The sequence below is a fragment of the Phalacrocorax aristotelis genome, chromosome 3 (assembly GCF_949628215.1).
Source record: "Phalacrocorax aristotelis chromosome 3, bGulAri2.1, whole genome shotgun sequence".
Lineage (NCBI taxonomy): Eukaryota > Metazoa > Chordata > Aves > Suliformes > Phalacrocoracidae > Phalacrocorax > Phalacrocorax aristotelis.
The window spans coordinates 87,481,383-87,501,409 of record NC_134278.1 but is presented as its reverse complement, the minus strand read 5'-3'; the positions used below and the strand labels follow the sequence as shown (position 1 = coordinate 87,501,409).

The 20,027-nt window shown below is 37.5% G+C and overlaps 1 protein-coding gene across 5 annotated transcripts in view; it reads left to right on the top strand.

Moving 5' to 3' along the window:
• Positions 1 to 131: 131 nt before the first annotated feature.
• Positions 132 to 20,027, top strand: part of WDPCP (WD repeat containing planar cell polarity effector) — a 156,561-nt gene continuing 136,665 nt past the window's right edge. For 4 of the 5 annotated variants that reach the window (XM_075088383.1, XM_075088382.1, XM_075088381.1 and 1 more), the window contains exons 1-2: positions 132 to 313; positions 3,036 to 3,117. The gene's annotated coding sequence lies outside the window, so the exon portion shown is untranslated. Of the gene's footprint in view, positions 314 to 481; positions 712 to 3,035; positions 3,118 to 20,027 lie in introns of those variants that run through there. The other variant, XM_075088384.1, reaches the window with a different exon arrangement.

Genomic DNA, 20,027 nt, shown 5'->3' with positions numbered 1-20,027 from the left:
GCGCCGGTGGGACGTGAAGACCAGGGGTTTGCGGCAGCGCGGGCGTCTCGGTTGACGCAGGCGCTGTGCGGAGGGTCGGTGTTGCGCGTCGTCCTCATGTGCGGGCTGGGAGGCGCATGCGCGCGGGAGGAGGCGCCGGCGGAGGACGTTGAGCACGCGAGAGGCTGTGGCTGCTACGCGTGCGCAGGTGGCCGTGCCTCCGTGGTTGCTAGGTGACGGTGGCGGAGGAGCGGCGCGGGAGGGCGAGAGCCCGGTGCTGGCGGTGCTCCCCGCCCCGCTCCGAACCACGTGCCCCGTCTTCTTGGAGCGCTCGGTGGGTTCGGGTGTGCGGCCTGGCCGTGCCCTTCCCTGGGGTGGGCATCTCGGCGGGGCCGGGCCGGGCCGTTCCGGTCTCTCCCCACAGGTCCCCGCCCCACCGGCAGTGCGTGGCCCTTGGGCGGCGCATGTCGCCTCAGCGAGACTGGCGGGGCGGGGGGGGTGCAGGCAGGGAGCTGGTCTCCTCACGCCAAGCATGGACACGGTGAGGGCGGGCAGAGCCTTCCCTTTGCCTTCCCGTGGCGCAGCCTCTTCCCACCTTTCTTCAGGAAAGGGGCTCGCCTCGGGACCCCAAACCCCGGCCCTCGGGCGCTGCCACGCAAGCTCCGGGTTTCTCTCCTCGCTTCCTCTCTCCCTTCTGCCCGTGGCACCCTTCTAGCGGCTCTTCGGGAGAAGGTGCATGGCTACACTTAAACCTCACAAAATCCTGTCATCTTGCGCTTGGCCGTTTCCTTTTATTTACTTAGAGTGGGGAAAACCGAGAGCTTACCTCTCCTAGTCCGCTGTTAAAACAGCGTGACTAAACTGCTTTACAAAAATAAAACTACTCATTTAGTTGTATTTTGGGTTTTTGACGGAAGAAAACTCCTTTGGTCTGTACCTAAAGTGAGACTGGTATTGGCATAAATGCATCAGCAAAAAAAAGCAGATTCTTAAACCGTGTTGTTATGCTATGAAAGAGACTCTTGGATGGCACAGTTGATTATTTTTCCCCTCAGATCCTGACGGGTTTGCTTATTGGACATATTCTGTAATTTAGTTAAGCCTTTAGTGAAGTCTCATTTGTCTGAATATTTTTCTGCAGGATTAGCTTTAAATCTTACTCTAGTCCCTATAGTCAATAATATTTTTTTCTTCAACAATCTAAACAGCATGTACGTGTACACAGTTTCTTCTTCAGTCCTCAGACAGAAATCAGAAGTTACTCCTTTAGGGTAGTAGGTATAAAATGTAAGTATTTATGCTTGTCATGCAAAGTGTTCTCATTTTAGCGAGTCCTGTTGCTAATCGTGCTCATGCCACAACTCAAAACTTCCTGTGGTTTGAACAAGGCTTTAGCTGAACCTCTGACAGCTTCTGCAGTACAGAAAACTGCAGTGTCAGAGTTGAAAAGGTACAGTCATACTTAGTTTATTTTAAATGTCAAACTACAGTGATTTATATCAGTTAATAGCCGTACATTTTTAATATGAATGAAGATTGTACCTAAGTTCCCTTCTGGGGATGCATTGGAAAGCCAAATAGCTGTAAGCAAAGCTGAGGTCTGGCTTGCTGTGAAATGTAGAGAAGCTTGGTAAGTACAAGGGAGTTTGTTTTCCGGTCAGATTATTCCAAAGTGTCCTAAAATGATTAGAGTCCTAGTGACCCTAACCTTCTCACCGAGATGTTGCACAGACTTAATTAACTCTATTTAAGATTATTTAAGATTTAAATGTACACAAAACCTGATATGGACCTGCAAAATGTAATTTCCACTTAGCATAATTGGTTCAGTTTAAATTGATTCCTTACCAATTTTCAGCTAAAGCAATGTTGGCTTGTATTATTTGTTGTTATCTTCAACAACATGTCTTGTGGTGAAAGTGATTTGTAATGAATATGGTGCAAAGCCATGTGTAAATGCTTTTGTTTCTCAGGGGCATGTGTATCAGTTTATTTTAAATCTGTTCCTAGTATAATTAGTCTGAGATAGAGTTAATTTGATTTTAGACTGTCTGCACTGTTTTGTGCTGATTTAACTAAAGATACCTTAAAGTTTAGCCTTTTATGATTGTGGTGGAATTTTTGAAGTTAGTGAGACTTAACAATTCTACTATTTCCTCCTTACATAGCTTAAATTTTGTTTCTACTTGCTAAGCTTTAATATCTTCCAAGCAAAATGTAAATGTACAAAACTAAATTAGAGATGCTTTTGTCTCCCCATCTGGTTTTTACAACTCCATTTCCTAGTGTTTATTAGTTTAAAAAAATACATCCTTTGCTTCTGGACCTTCCCACAACACCTTTCTGGTGTTGGTTCTTGGTAGTGTTTCTTGTGCTGTTAGATCATGACACTGTTGTCAGACCGTTGTGTTGCTGTAGGAATCTATCAACATACAGGTTTCAAGTTGCTGCAACCCGGTGTTCCAAATTTGTGCTCTTTATCTTCAGGAAGTGTGGTGGATTTGACTTATTTTTGATGATTTATTAGTCTTACCACCTTTTCAAAATTTGGATATTTTCATTCTAAATTCAGTGCTGTTCTTCCTGTCAGCTTTGTCACAGTCTTTGGATTTCATCTAGTTACTTGTCTAACGATTTACTTGCCAATTTTACGTCTTTGAGATCATAAGGTGTTGGTGTGATTTTTTTCATATTCTTTAATGTTTCCCCCATGTTTTATTAGTATGTATCTTTTGTGTAGTGCTTTAAGCCAAAGAGCTGCATAAATGGAAATGTATTACATGCAAAAGAAGTAAATACCCATTAGTGTATTTACTGTGCATGTGAATTGGGCTCTCAGCTAATTCTTGAAATAGATTTTACAGTTTTTGCACTCAAAAGATACTGAATTACTTGGAAATTTGTGTAATTAAATGAGACAATACTCAATATGTTTTAATCTTCATTTGCAAGGATAAAGTATTATTTTTCAAGTTAACTAGCAGTTTTGAGGGGTAGTCTGCCAGGATTCTCTCAATTTTTTATATATTTTAAAATGAATTATTCTCTGTTAACAGCTGGCTGTGTTCTTTAACTGTGTTTTGGATGGGATTTTCTTTTTCTTCATTGCCATCTATAGAAATTGATGAATTTTTTTAGGTAAGTTTTCACACTTATTTTTCAATCATTTGTGAAGCTATCTTTTTATCGTCTCCATGTATAATACATTTTTTCTTTTATCTTATGCATTTACTTTCAATTTTTAATACAAAAACATGTCTCTTGTAGCTAAGTCTGTGTGATATAATTAAACTTTAAAATGTTTAAGACCATGTTAAAAAAATTAACTATATAATGGCTGGTTTCAATATTAGAAATAATAGTAGAACTGAAGCAGTTGTGGAAGCCTCTTCTGGGTTATGAGCCAAGGGAATAATAATAAGGGATTTTTAGAAATAAAATAAAGGATTAAGAAAATGAAATGGGATTGACAGGATCAAAAGCTATTTTTAAAGGTATGTGAGAAATCTGTAAGAGTTTAAAAATTATAACTACATAGATATAAGCAAGAACAATTAAAATATTTAGAAAATTAAAAGATATATTTTCACTAAGAATTCATTTTTAATACATAAGTTATTGTTTGTATTCCTAGTGTTAATGTCCAAAACTAAGTTTTCACTGTTCATTTCTAAACTACAGTTATGTGCTACTGCATAGGCACTAAATGGTGTGAAGAAACTTGTGTATCTAGAAATTCTGTTTATAACTCTGATGTATTTTTTTTCCCCCCATTGTTCAGAAAACTTCCTTTTGTAAAGAGAAATTTTACCTTCTGTGGAACTGGTTTCATTTATTCTATGGCTTTGTTTTTGCTTCTTAATAGTTTAGTTGGGTTTTTTTACATTATTAGAGGTAATTAATCATTCATTAATTGCTATACAAACTTTAATATGTTTTTAATAGGTAGACAGGATGCCATAGAACATTCTGTACTCATGTTCCTACTGACTATGAAGAGACACAAATGATGTATAGTATGCTTGTACTATGTATTAGTAATCTTCATGAACTATTCATGAGTCAAATCTTAATAAAAATTGAGATCAGAATATTCTTTTTTGTCTCTTATTTCTAAGTAGTTTAATAGTACAAACACCTGTTGTACTTTTGCCGGAGGACACTGTAACAGTTAAGGCTGCCTTTGCTATCTGTGCATAGGGAGATCTCAGGTGCTTGGTCCAATGCTTGTAGGCCTCCAGTGCTTGGCGTGCACTTCCAGTATCGCAGGGCTCCATTGCTGACTAGGGATTGTGGTAGCACAGTGGCCTAATAATAGCAACCCCGTTGTAGACAACGCTGAGACATTCTGGGAGATCTATTACCATCTACCATCTGTGAACAATTTTTGAAGGATTTTCTTCTCATAGTTCTTAAAAGTATATAGGGTGTAGAGAACGTCTGTTTAAAAAAAAAAACAAAACAGAAGAACCAAAGTGCACACACACACACACGCGCGCACACACAGATGCACACAAAGACTTTGGTATATTGGCTGTAAATTCAGCAAAGTTGATTTCTGAATTATTACAAAGAGAACAGAAGAACTGTGTTCCTGGAGTATGTGAAATAGCCGTACTGGATTCTCTTTTACTTTAACACAAGTCTGTCTTTTTCATGGTTGAACAGACACTTTGTGACACCAATGTGTGGACTTTCTACTCACTGATTGCCATGTGTGGAGGAGGTTGATTGTGGCTTTTAAGTTCTGAGTGAATTGGGTACTTCTTCCCATGGTAGGTGAAGTGAAGTGGTAGAGGTTTTTGCAAACCCTTGGAAGATAGGAAATGGGAAGAGGAGGGGAGTAACAGCATCCTTTGCAAACAGGAGAATGGCATGAGTATGACAAAGTGCTTTTCTATATTTGCTGTCTGGCTGTTCCACTAAGTGGGTTTCCAGATCATAGAACCTAAGCGTACATTTGTGGTGAGAACTACCAGTCTCTAATCTGGGCATCATGGATTCAATTAGTTAAGTCTTGGAAACACTTAGCTTAAAGTACATCTAAAGATACCCTTTTCCATGCAGGCTGTATAAAAGTGATAAAGTAATTTCCTTGGGATATGTGACCTTCCAATTAAAATGCAACAAAAAGGACATTAGATTAGGGATTCATGTGAAAAGAATGTCACCTGTGCATTGATCACAAGAAATGGTGTGTTTCTTCAGTTCATTTGATTTTTGTAGTGTTATGAAATTGTTGTACTGATAAGGTGGGTTTCCAAGGCATATGGATTGCCTTGCTTCTTTTTGAGAAATTTGCATGAAGATTGTACCAGCCTGGTTTAATATGTTTGGGTTCAGTAAAACTAGTGTGCTAATGCATTAGCTGTAAGCATACGAGTAATTGAAAAATCTGGTTTTCTTCTGAACATGTAAAAATTATCTTGGTGTTGTGCAGTAGCTTCTTCATTCTGCTTCCTCTTGTTTTATAAAATTTACTAAAAGTGTGGATATGTTTTAAACCCAATCAGAAGGTGCAGGTTGGTATTCTAAGTAAGAAATCACCTGTGTAACAATTCAAGTTCTACAAAACCAGACCTTGTAATCTTAAATTAATTCACTACAACAATTAAAAAAACCAACCAAACAAACAAACAAAAAAACACAAACCCAGAAACTAGGCTGAAACATTAAGCTGATGTCCTTGTAAGTTTTTTAAAGTGAAGTAAGTCAAGTGGCAAAACAGCTTCTACTGAAAATAAATGTTTCCTTTTTCTCTTCAGTGATTTTTTTTTTTTTTGCACTTGTTCATGATAACCTGATAATCAAGGAATAACTTCTGGTATGAAAAGTCACAAGCCATAATGATTACTCTCAATTTTTTTAGGCTCAGTGCAGGTGGGTGAATCCATCTGCTTCCTTTATCCATCCTTTCTATGTCAGAATACTGATGAATGCTCTTCCATGCCAAATGTGTCACATAATTACAAGTGCAGTTCTCATTAAGGTTATTTCTATGGATTATGATCACACAGTTTGCTTAAAATATTTCAGCCTGTTTACAATATCCATTTGTATTTGTTTCTGTATTTTCATGGAACTAAGTTGTTAATAGCTGCCATTACACAGATTGAATTTTTCTCCCTTTTTTCCCCCCAAGTATTAAATGATATTTTAAACAAAATATCAATAGAAATATCAGGGAGAGAGAATTATATCTTATGATGTTGACTTTTTAAAGTTAATTGTTTAAAAACTAACTCTTTGCAGAAGGAAAGTACTGATAAATTTTTACTTAATGACATTATTCATATGTAAAACATGATTTTTAAAACATTAATTTGTTGGTAATAAGCTTAATCGCAAACTAAACACTTTGTTTCTGGTCTGAGGTTTTTCTGCTGCTTTGCAGATTCACTTTGGTATCTGGTTACCTTTTGGAAACGTCATCCAAATTGATTTTTCAGCAGCAGTAGAGTCTAGGGATGGCTTTGGTGTTGCTTATAGTACTGCCCCTATTCAGTGTTTTTACTGATCCTTGAGGAAAGAAAGAAGAAATTGTATTTATTCATTCTGTTCACATAAACGCAGGTGCTCAATTTCTGCACATGCTTATGTTCAATCAGTTGCACACTGTAAGGCTAAACTGTCCCTGTCTTTTAATAAAAGCATAGGCCCATGAATTCAGCTCTGTGGACTCTATTGGCCCTACCCATGATACCTAACTTGAGTTTTCTGCAGCTCCAAATCATGCATACACATATTGTTGGTTTTTCTGTGCAGAGTATCGACAAGGGTTGTGTCAGAACCCATGAGAACGGTCTTCTTACAGCATGAGACTGAGGTTCAATGTTTAAAACTTTTGGGTGCATCATGAAGGCATTTAGAGTTGCCTTATCTGGCTGGGATGGTGTTAAGGAATTACTTCACTTGAACTCATGGTAGTCATACTGTCCAAAGCAGCGTTCCAAGCCATTTTGAGGGGAATTGGCAGGCTTCCTGTAGGAAAGAGCCAAGGAGTGAGTCTGCATGTGCCCAGTATGAATGATAAGGGAACTGTGGTCATGGAACAAAATCAGGAGCATTGTGGACACAAACAATGGAAAAGAAAGTAGCTGCGTCTTCGGATGAAGCAGGCTTCTCCATGAAGTAATCAAGCAAAGGGAGTCATGATTATAGTTAGTCTTTTTCTGGTTTGTTTCTAGAATGATGCAACTATACCTTTTTGTTAGGCTTAATATGCAGCCTACCCTTACCTGTACTGAGTAACCATGGTAATGCACTAATACATGTATGGTGAAAAGGTTGGATCTTAATTGGATAAAAACATTTTTAATATTTTGAGTCATATTGGAAAGGTGTTACTCTTGACTATATAGTAGAATATGCACTTTTAATATAGGCAAAACCACATACCTTTATTTCATGACAGATAATCCCATTTATTTACAGTAATGGGCCAGATATTGTTTTTCAAGTTGCCTGTTGTCTGACTTAGGAGAATATAAAGTATTGCTATGAAATGGCCTTTTCCTTTTATAGACATCCAGGGTCTAGCCTCAGTGTATTAGTCAAGGGAGCTAGAAATACACCACAGTTAAATTACGGGTTTGTATCTCCAGGTGGTGGTTGAATTCATGGTTGAAGACTATAGAAATTAATTTTACTAAAGCAAGAAACAACAGGACATTAAGCTACTATGCCAGCTTTAGATGTATGCTTCAAAAATTTTTTGCTGCTCAGCCTTATTCAGTAATCTTTAACTCAAATTGCAGGAAATATTTGAAATTCCATTCTAACAATATCCAACAGAGAATATTAAAGAAGCATTAAATTTCAAATGCCTGAGGGAAAATATTCTCTTGTAACTGTCAGCATTTGGATCTCACTAGTATTGCAGTATTATAGTCTAATATTACGCTTTACTTGGTCTAAAATGAAAGCCCAATTTTAATTCTATCTCCAAAAACTTGGCATACTGTGGTGAAAAATAATTTATTTGAATGTTGTCTTTTAATACATTGCAACTAACTTTAAAGCTTCATCATATAAGACTCCCACTATGGCTTTTTGTAATCTTTCACTAAAACTTTAGATATATTCCCAAAGTCTTACCTCATTTCTTTCATTGCTAATTCACAAGTTATAAGATCCCAAAGCTACCACAGAAGTTTTTCTCATTCTGTGCAATTTTTCTCTTAAGACAAAACTTTAGATTATCTTTGTAAATATAAAAAACACCAAAACAGAGGATGAATATACTCTTAAGAGACAGGTAATATGTAAATACAAAATGAGGTTTAATGATGTATTTACACAATTCGGGTCTAGTTAATATGACAAGCCCATTAATGAACTTAACTGAAAAAAGTGCTGATTAAACCTTTATGTTTTTATGACTAACTTTTTTTCCTGTTTGCACTTTTGACTGATGCAGTGCCCAGGAAAATGTCGATATTATGGTATTTCATACCTGCTTAGAGTTTCATGAGAAGCAGGTTTTTTAACAATAGCGGGCCCATGAAATTGGACCATTGTGACTTGCCTGACAAATCGGATTGAGGGGAATGTGATTTAGAGACTTAAAAACTGCAGAGAAAATTCAAAAGGAACATACTTCAGCTGGTTGAAGATGCATAATAAATGCAGTTTAATAAATGGTTTTGTCTTTCATCGTGTGGATGTCAGGACTATGAGTATAGGTATACATGTGTTTGTTATATGCATGTATAACCTATACCTATATAGGTATACGTGCATACATGAATCTATTTGTACATCATAGCCATATGGGACATAAATTAGTGGAATTTCATTAACAGTATCATTAGCCTAACTGCAATGCTAGACTCAGTTCTTCCCAAATTAATGACACAGATTTCTGTAATGAAAGCCAGTGGAATATCACAGCCCTACTGCGAGATCTGCTGTTATTGCTGGGAACTCCACTGCATGCTGGTGGACACCAGCTTGCCTGCTAAGGGGCTCTCATGGGCTCTGAATTACCGCATACCTTTTAATGGCAGCTGAGGCCTATTGAAGGTTGACAGGCTGACTGTTTTTCCATTTTAGTCTCAGCCAGTTGTACCCAAACTTCTGAGCAAGTAGAGTGGGATGCTATCTTGCAGATGCAGTTGTCATTGTATGAAGTCTGAGAGAGAATTATCTATGTGAATGTACCTCTTTGATTGCAAGAATATCCACCTCAGGGCAATAACACCAGTTTGCTATGTAATTTTTGGGTAGAAATGACCAAACTCTCAAGAAATGTGCTTTTAAAGAATATTTGGCATTTTTGGAGGACAGTTAAGTGATTTTGTAAATGTTGAGTCAGTCTTCCTTGGGAAATGGGAGACTTGTGAAATGCATTAGAAATGTATGTTGAAAGAATAAGTCTATATGGGTTTGAAAATTAGTCTTACTGCATGGCTTCATTTCCAATTTTATTGTCATAAAAATTTTGTGTAATTGTATTTCTTTTATAAAGGTTATATTAAGTGACTGTTCTTTAAATAATAGTATAAAGAAAAACAGAAGCAAATTTAAATCTTAATGTGCTATTTTATGAAGCTATTTCCACTCCTACTTAACTGAGCTGTGTGCATTTAAGTAGATGCTTCACAATCCATTGTTTTGCCAGTTTTTGTTCTGATAACTTGTCCAGATGCAGTGAATGTAATGCAGTATGTTGTAATGAGTTGCCTGCTGCTTTTATCATAGAATCACAGAATGGTTTGCTTGGAAGGGACTTTTAAAGATTATCTAGTCCAACCCGCTGCTGGGGGAGGGGAGAGCACATCTTCCTTTAGACCAGGTTGCTCAAAGACCCATCCACTACCAGGGATAAGGCATCTACAACATCTCTACACAACCTGTTCCAGTGTCTTACTCCCCTCATAGTAATGATGTGGGTTCCTTATATCTAATCTAAATCTATCCTCTTTCAGATAAAAAACATTGCTCTTTGTCCTGTCACTATAGGCCATCATGTAAAAAATCTGTCCCCATCTTTCCTATAAGCCCTCTTTAAGTATTAAAAGGCCACAGTAAGGTCTCCCTGGAGCCTTCTGTTCTCCAGGCTAAACAACCCCAAGTCTCTCAGCCTTTCTGAATAGGAGAGGTGTTCCAGCCCTCTGATCTTTTTTGTGGTCCTCGTCTGGACCCTCTCTAACAGGTCTATGTCTTTCCTATACTGGGGACTCCAGAGCTGGAGAGTAGTCCAGGTGGGGTCTCACCAGGGCAGAGTAGAGGAGGAGGATCACCTCCCTCAACCTGCTGGCCATGCTTCTTTTTATGTAGCCCAGGATACAGTTGGCTTTCTGGACTGCAAGTGCACATTGCTGACTCATCTGATTTTTCATATACCAATATCCCCAAGTTCTTCTCTGCATGTCTGCTCACAATACATTCATTCTCCAGTCCAGTGATACTGGCGATTGCCCTGACCCAGGTGCAGGGTCTTGCATGTGACCTTGTTGAACTTCATGAGGTTCACATTGGCCTGCTTCTCAAGTGTGTCAAGGTCCTAGATGGCATCCTGTCCCTCAGGCTTATCAGCTGTACCACTCAGCTTGGTGCCATCCGCAGACATGCTGAGGGTGCACTCAATCCCACTATGTCATTAATAGAGATATTGAGCAGGACCGGTTCTGAAACAGACACCTGAGGGATAGCACTTGTTATGATCTCCGTTTGGACGTTGAGCTGTTACTGCAACTTTTTGGATGTGGCCATCCAGCCAATTCCTTATCCATGGAACGGTCCATTCATCAAATCCAGAGCTCTCCAATTTAGAGGCAAAGATGTTACGTGGGACTGTGTCAAAGGCCTTAGAGAAGTCAAGGTAGATGACATCAGTTGCTCTTCCCTTGTCCACCAATGCAGTTGCTCTATTGTAGAAGGCCACCACATTCACCAGGCACGATTTGCCCTTTGTGAAGCCACATTGGCTGTCTCTAATTGCCTCCCTGAAATCCATGTGCCTTGACATAGCTTCCAGGAGGATCTTTTCTGTGATCTTATGGGGCCCAGGATGAGGCTGTCACACAAAGCAGAATGAGGAATAGGCACCTCTATACATCCTTACATGTGAGGAGTAAGACATGTTTTTTGAATGTTGATAATTTTTAGATATTGAAAGAGTTCCTATGTCAATATAATTAATACATTCAAACTGAAACAAAATTATTCGTGATGTAATGTTAGTAAATGAGGTGCAGCCTGTGACAGAATTTATGTGAAAGCTCAGACTGTTCATTGAACGCTTCTGGCAAAGTCCTGTATATATTAGGGGTGCTCTTAACTTAATTACTGTTTCAGCTGGCTGCAAAGGTCTCTTCATGTGGAAATCAGTGTAAGGTTGGTTCTGGAAAACTCCTAACACAGTGCTGTTCTTGTGTTAAAATACAAAATCAGACAGATAATGAAAAAGTGGCCTTGGAGGCAGTCTCATCTGAGTAAATACTTAGGTAGTAAGTAGACGTTACTCTTCAGGGGACTGTTTGATTTCATCAAAGGGCAAATTAAATGTTTGGATTCCATATAGATCTAGCTGGACTAGCTTCTTTGGCATCTGTCAGTGATGATGTTTAACTTTATCACCTTTCTTTTGCTAAGAGGTTTTTTGTTTTGTTTTCTGTGTGGAATTTTTTATACATGATATTAGGAAAACCCATAAGTGGCTTTCTCTGTCTCTGCTTTGCAATATATCAAGTTGTATTCCTATTCAGTGCATGACTTAATAAATTAACTGTGTCGCTGTCATGCATGTTTTCGGAATCTGATTAGCAAAACTGCAACACGTTAAATTGTAGTGCATAGCTGAACTTCACTGTGGTGATTGTGAAATTATGCACAATGTGCAAGTGGTTGAACATTCCTTAAAAAGCAGCCTATAAAATATGCTGCCTATTACATTAGTGAATAAATGCCAACTTCGGCGTCAGTGTTCTAAAATATGTACTCTGCTGAGTTCATTAGTCACTCTGAATTCAAGGACATGAGAGTGCAGATGTTGCATAAAGCTGCAGGAGTGGTGTACCTATGAAGAAGCTGCTGCTTGATCTTCAGAAGATGGCCTGCTGTGCGTTTTAAAACTCCCTAGTCATGGATGAAATGCAGTAAATGTAATTCTGTAATTGAGGCCATGTAAATTAGTTATTCTACATTTATTTCTAACTTAATTTTTCAAAAATCTCTTTGCTGGGATCAAAGAAATGTCATTATCATGAAAGGAAATGATGCGCTATTTGCTGAATGGGGCAAGTAAGCAGAAGAATGAAAATTCTGCATCTTTTTCTCATGTATATAATAATTTCATCTATTTAATGGATTAGTGTGAAGATTATGCTGTTGGCCTTCTGCTTAAAAGTAATGATAATGATGAAAATATTGCTTCTTCCCTTAGCATATGAAGGTGGATGAAAAGGAAGCATCACACAGAAATGCAGCAGCAGCCATGACTTTAATTTGAGCAAGCCCAACTCAGACAAAGATTTTGGGAAAAGAAATCAACAGATGAAAGTGAGAAGACCCCTAATGCTGTATCAGCCATAAAAAAAACCTTTTGTAAAATAAAGGCTTGCGTAAAATACAGAAATTACTTTACTCTGCTTCTGCAAGCTGAAGCCATTTATGGGTTTTGTTCTGCACTACTGAGATTAAACTTGTGTGGATGAGTTAATTTAATCATATTTTTTACAGCTGTAGAAATGGAAAGTGCCAAATGTTGCAGCTAACTAGAATGGTCAGTCACAGCTCTCATTTGAAAGATCTTTCCAAATTTCTCAGAATTAATGCGTTTTTAAATAATGTCACTAGTAAGTGATAAATCCTGGATGAACTGTTTTAAAAAAATGGGAAATATGACCCTTGTGGTTGAAATCATACTCCAAAATTTGTAGATGATAAAAATTTGTTTGGAATACATGGATTACAGAATTACAAATACCAGGTCAAAGACTTCAAGCAGTTATTGATGCCCAAGTTTACATGAAGGAGTCAAAACATATAATTTAAGTGTTGCACTCTTACTGTATCAAAAAGACATTGGTTTGATTTTCATGGCAAAAGCTGACCTATAATATACTCACAGCAATTACAGTATTGGTTAATTGCTATATTTGATTTGTCAAAATTATTTTTTCTCATTTTTAATTTTTTTTTTCCATTTTTTTGGAACTCTGCAAAAGCAAGAAATTTGCCAGTGGTTGGCTGATGCTGTAAAGGCATCCCTGCATGGCATTCTGCCATCTGCAAAATTATTGTCAAGTAATAGGTCATTTGCGCAGTACCAATGTTTCCATTATATTGCCATTTACTGTCGTTGTAAATTGGAGTCAAATGAGAAATGGATTGCTAGAAAGAGTGGGCCAAACTGTGAAATGATTGATAATTAAAAGATATGCACTATACAAAGAACAAACTGAAGACATGAATGCATAACTTGGAATTTTTTAAATTGTGCGATTCCTTTCATTTCAATTTTTTATTTTTGTGTGATACTGAGGTAGAAAGTCAAGCTTCTGTGAAAGCTCGGATCCTCTCTTTGGGGAAGGGAAGAGAGAGAGAGCATGCACCACTCTGATGGTTGTTGGTAATTTGGGGCTGCCAAACCAATGCTATTCACGCTGACATCCTGTCTTTTCAGACAATGAATAATATATTAAGGTAATTAAAGACAATTGCTTGTAATAGCAGAAAATTACTATAATTGTTTTGTTTTCCAGATAACAAATGGAGATTTATAATTTCTGTGACCACATCCAGAGTTTTACTACCAGAATTCACAGAGAAACCATAAATAGTTATTGTTCCATTAAGCATAATGTCAGTGGTATGAATTTAACTCTGTGTCATTTAAAAATCAGTTAGGACAGGTTTCATCATTATGTTAAACAGTTTAACATAAGCCCATTCATGGTTTTCAAAATCTTGTTCATGTTTTGTCACACCTGTTGGTCACAAATCATATACACAACTCAAATGGTAATGAGCACTTTTTCAGGGCTTTAAAAAGCTTGTATTAATCTTGCAGTGAAAGAAAAGCAAGCTTCAAGATGCTTCCACCTTGTCACATTATTGTGATTTCATCAGTTAACGCCAAGTACATTAGAAAACTTGATCATTTGTATGCTATTTCCTCATCTTCCGTGACATTTACAGGGGCCTATAATGACATTTTTCCCGCCAAGACTCGAAACGCCTTTGCTGGCAGAAGCTGTTTTAAAGTCCATTAAAATAAAAATCTTTCTTTCAACAGTTTCTTTTGAAAGATAGATTGGGTGTGATGCAGCCAAGAGGTGCACTGAATTTTCACTAACCTGTGAAGCTGTAACAAAATGTGCAATTCAATTAGACTTCCTTTTTCTTTGTTAATTATTGTGGCTGAAAAGATTCATCAGAGTGTAAAGAAAAGTCATTCATATAGAGGACATTCATATTGATGTTTGTTGATCTTTAATGATTTTATCAGTTTAGAGGTCATACATAGTGAAGCTATATATGCTATGTTGAGAAATAATACAGATAATTCTGATATTGTTCATACTAATTGTACCATGGCCAGTTTCTTTGTTATGTTACCAATTTGTTTTTTCCCCTGGACTATTGCAAGCTTTGTCAGTGGAAATTTTGGTTATGTACATAATACTGCGTATTTTAAAAACATTTCACTTATTACTTTAAAGACCTAAATCTTTTAAGTGACATAAAAATATCTGTTTAGATATAATTGCAGCTTTTTATTTAAAGCATTTTAACCATCTCCAGTTTTGCCTGTTCGCAAGGTCTTTATCTTAAGAAACTAAAAGTGAAAGACAAGCAAATGGGTTTCAGATTAGATTAATACTTATGTTAATGATAATGATATAGAACCTGAAGAATCAAAAAAAATGTGATAAAGGAATATCAAGATGGTTTTCTAAATGCTGAAGTTTTAGATTGGCTTGGATAGGACATGCAGCATAGCAGCTGAGAGAATTATACCCTCAGGGCTTTGTTCTCTGGCTTAAGCAGAAGCTGAACATATTTTGAAGATCTGAAGTTGTTTACAATTTCCCACCTAGGCCCTGTGTATGTCTGTCTGTGTGTGTATGCACCTCATTGTAGTCTTTTGATCTCAAGGGATAGTGCAGATCACTGTCCACATAAAGGACCTGTATTTGAAGTATTAAGCAGGTTTCATTCCTGAACTTCTGCCCCTGGTGAGGAAGCTGTTTCTTTGCCCTCATCTCTTGAGTTTCCTACTGGGCTTTTGATGCTGATCTTGCAGTGGGTGAGCAAAAGGTGCCGTTCATGGGGCTGAGTGCTTGAATTGAGTCTTGACATCAAGCGACAGTACAACTAGAGTGGATATCACTTGGTCAACTCCTTTTGAGGTTCTACAAGCACAAATAGGGTCCACTTGGACAGAGTAAATGCCCTTTAAGAACTCTCTTGGTAGAGAAAAACAACAAAAAAGACTGGGAATGTAGTGCATTAACATCAAGATGCACTAGAGGGCCCAGCCTCCATATAACCATTTTCCAAGAAGAAAAATGGGTAGTAAACTGAAGGAACTTCTGAGGAATGGAAGAAAAATTAGGAGGAGGAAGAACTGTCTGAAGCCAACAGGGCTCAAAACATGACTGAATGTGGAGAAAGGTGATAGAGTGACAAATGCATTGAACCTGAAAATGTAATCAGACAAGCATGTTTCCCTGCTGGAGAAGAGATTTAGCAACTTTGAACTCAGAATCATGTGATTTCTCCCTCCTCCTGGCTAGATTAAAAAGGGGAGTGATGTTTTTAATATTATATCATGCTTAACAAACCATTGCGTGCTGTGTCAAGTTCATTTTCACTATCAGCTCTGGCTAAAAACCATTGCTATCTGTAGTCTAGCCTGAAGGTGACAAGAGATTTGAATCATTGTAATTAGGCACTCATCATGCTGCAAAAAGATACAAGTATCTTGATGAATCGGTGTAAAAAAAAAAGCCATGTTTTTTTTTTTTGCTTAACTGCAGTTGGTGCCTGGGAATGTGAAAGCAAAAATGAGCTCAGCAAGAAGTGAGGCAGTTTCCTCTGCGTGACAGCTATTGTCCTGTTCTCTGTGCAGAAAAAGTTAAGAGAGTTTTGCCCCTCCAAGTCCTGTTGACACCTTCAAGTGTTCTTGGGCCTCTCCCAGGTTTTACTTGACACACATATTCATATGCCCTACTTCTTTCTGGTTTTGAGAAATACATAAAAAATCACTTTCCCCACCTAAGCAAGAGCTATGAAATGAGTTATTGTTTGCCTTTTAGAACTGTAGCTCCAGGGCACACTTTTACTATGAAGTGTAAGTGATGAAAAAGTGGATCTGCCCAGCAAAGACAGGGTTCTGGCTGGATGTGCAGAAATGGGGTATAAGGAACTTTATCCCTCTGGGGAAAAGCATTTCCATACACACCACAATATATTTTTTCATTACCTTTATTACAGCTGCCTTGTATTAATAATTAGGTTTTCTCAGTTTCTGCTATGTTTTAGAAAAAGTGCAGAAAACATTCTGAATTATGTATGGCTTTCACCAGGTAGAGGTGCGTTGCAATTTTAACCTTTTCTTTCTGGGAACAACGAGTTACCCTTCATTCTTTTTCTCTGAAGATACTTTATTTTATCACTCATCCATGCGTCTTTCCTCAGAGCTTGGATAACATTCCTTTTGATTACTAAGATGTTAAATTGTTCAAAAACTTAATCAGGGAATGGCATTTATTGCCCAATAGCATGCTTACTGTGCAGTGGAGTCTTGTCATAACCACAGGGTGTTTGAATTCAGGGTCCTAGTGCCAATTTATAAGTGCTCTAGTTGTCAAAAGTGAAACGTGAATATGGATTTACATACTTATTTTGGACAGTGGCAGTTGCAATGGGATAATGTACTTTAGGAGGGGAACAGTAAGTGACTTACTCTACGTGACTAGCCTATGAACTATGGATCTTTCAGAGTTTTGAAGGATGGGTGTTTTTAATGAATATGCTATAGAATATGCTGTTATTATGCTGTAATATGCTATTATGCTATAGAGTTTTTATGAAAAATAAAAATAAAACCCACTTCACACCACAGTTTTGCTAGTTAACATTAAAGCTAAGCAGATTTGGAATATACTGAAAACAGATTTCAAGCTGGTTTGGTTTTTTTAATTTCCTTTTCTGGAGTGAGCAAATACTAGTTCTGTTGGTCATGGAAACTTCCTCTTTGTCCTTATTGAATTAGAGTCTAAGTAAGTTAATCTGCAGTGTCAAAATATTAAAATGAGCTTGGATTTGCAACCTTAGTTACTTAACAAGAAATGTAGCTGACAGTTTTCCTGTCTAAAAATTTTGAATCCAGAGAGACAACAGTTGCATTTATATTCAGAACACTGTTATTTCCCCTTTTTAATCACCTGACTCCTGTAAGCAAAATCTGCTGAGTAAGGGAACAGCATTTTTCTTTGATTACCTGAAAGACAACTGTCTTTCACACAGCCTGCCTTTCTGTTCCCACATTCATTTTTAGAGTTTGTTGGCTGTTTCGATGGGTAAGGTAGAGGTCTTTGAAAGCTCCAAATGTGTGTGCCTTTTGTGGTAATCTAAGGACATCTAAATTGGTGTTCCCTCCCCCAGACTCCTCAAGAAAAGGCTGTGACCCAAACTCAAGGATTTTTTTCAATTTGGCCACTGGTATCAATCATTAAAGATGTATTTACTTATTGCTGAGAAAGCTATTTGCTCCAGACCAGTCATAGTGTCCTGCTTTGTGCTTGGCTGGCATGAGAGTTGCATGTAGTGGCAGAGGAGAGGAAGGAAAAGGGAGCGTGGCTACAAAGAAGTGAATGAGCTGACTGTAATGTAGAAAGTATTTGGGAAACTTGAGGGAAAAGAAGGGAACCTAATGTGGAGCTTCAGGCATATGAGGATGACATAGTAGTGTTGGGCTTGTAGATCACTAATCCACAGAAAATCAGACAAGTTACGGTGCCTTTCACTGTTTGTGTGTCCTTTGGATTACAACCTGTATGTGCTGTGGCATACAAGCACATTGAAAATAAAATTTTAAGTACTGTGTAATTCTTGTTGCCATTTTGTTTTTTGTTTGATCACTTACTCATCACAGGCAACGTTTTCTGTATTTTCTGCTGACAGAAAAATGCTTCCTTGTTCTTACACGTTGATGTATTGCTTCGTTTAAGGGAGAATGTTTGTGTTGCCTTTAGCACAAATGATGTATGCATTTGCATTTCTGGAACACTTTCAGAGTTTCCCATTCGCTTTTATCTTCTCCACAGAATGAGGATCTGTTTTCTAGTTTATCTTTTCTGAAGATCAGCATAGGTTGTTGATTACAAACTGCAATAAATTAACTTGTCGACTTTTGCCATGTTTATGTTATATATCTGAACAATGTTGAAGATTTATAGAAGAATTTAAAAATTAATCTGAGATGTAAATGTTTGAGAACAAACACTTTTCTTTTTTAACTGGGTTTTATTTCTGAAAGCCTGCTACATAAAATTGTATGTGTCTTCCTAAAAAGGCATTTTAATTTTAATTCTTGAAGGGTTTTCCTAGTGATTTATTAGACACCCGACTTTGTGCAAAACTGAAAGTATATAATCATAAAATTAAAAACTATTGTCATCTTTACTTGCCTAAAGCAGAAAACCCAGAAAATTTGGAAATCTGCGTTTATTAAGGTAAAAAATACAGGTTTTGTCATGTTGTGTTCTTTAGTTTGCTTTTAAAGGAGTTTACTTTTAAATTTCGGTCTTGCAAAATAGACTTGAAAAACTTCTCTGTAGTCACAATCTAATTCTTCGTTATTTTGTTATCTGAAAATACTGAATAGGTGGGAGAAATTTGTAAATTTTACTTTTTGAGTAGTATCAGCTGAATTACTGTCCTACTTGTGGGCAGTATGCTGTTTCATTTTCCAGTTGCAATATTTAGAAACAGTTTAGGTTTTGCCTCTCTATTCTGTTTTGGTATTGTAACTAGGACTAACACTTTGAATGCATCAGTGTTTTGAGCTGGAAATACTAACCAAACGAAACTTTTTACATAAGCATACCTTGTTTGCCTCTTAAGATAGTAATTGGTGGGTTCTTCTGAGCTTAAAGTGTAGGAGAAAGTGGTAGAAGTACGCCACGTGTTTGCGCAAGAAGAAAATATCCATTTTCCATTCTCTGTGAAATTTCTCCTTCAGTGTTATCCGGACAGCGTTGGCCTACTCAGAGGGTATCTACTGTTTCTTTGGGCTTGCTAGAAAATTTTTACCATGGGATGTATGTGTTCCTTGTGGCTGTTGCACTAGTTCAGGATAGACTTATGATCACAGAGTGTCATATCTCCAAATGATAGATCAGTCATCACATTTACATTTGTGTTGGGATGTGTGTGATGCACAATATCCAAACAGTTGCTCAGGTGTCTAAGCAATCAAGAACAGACCTTTCCTCTGTAAAAACATGTAAGCATCATTATTTGTTTTTTGCCAATGTGATGGTTACATTATTCACACATCAAATCTCAGTCACTTTTGTAGCCTGTGGTTAATGCAACGTGCTGTGCCACTCAGTCTGCAGTGGAGCACTATGTTTGGGCTTTTCCAAACTGTTTTCTTAGGCCTTGTGTGAAAGGAAATCATCCAACCACTACCTTGAAATTTCTGCAAAGCAGTCTGTTCCAGTAGTTGACTTGATATTTTGTGGTACAGAATAGTGGAAAAAACCTGAATTACTCTTTAAGTGTTGACAAAAGCAGCTGCATTAAACAGCATGCAAGGAAATCATTATCTTAAAAGACCAAATTCTCAGAAAAAAAAAACTTACTGGCTTCCTCTGAGAGAGTGGTTTGTGGAGGTACCTTAGGCTAAATACATTGATTTTTGTCTGCAGTTTTTCCAGAAATAATATAAGTGAAAGTTAAGTATGTGAGGGTAAGTATGAGTATGTCCCTCACAAAATGTGAGGGAATGAGAATGTCTGAACACACAGCTGTGCAGCTGAGTGTTGCATATGTTGTTGTATTGACTTCATTGATTTGGAACAACAGAG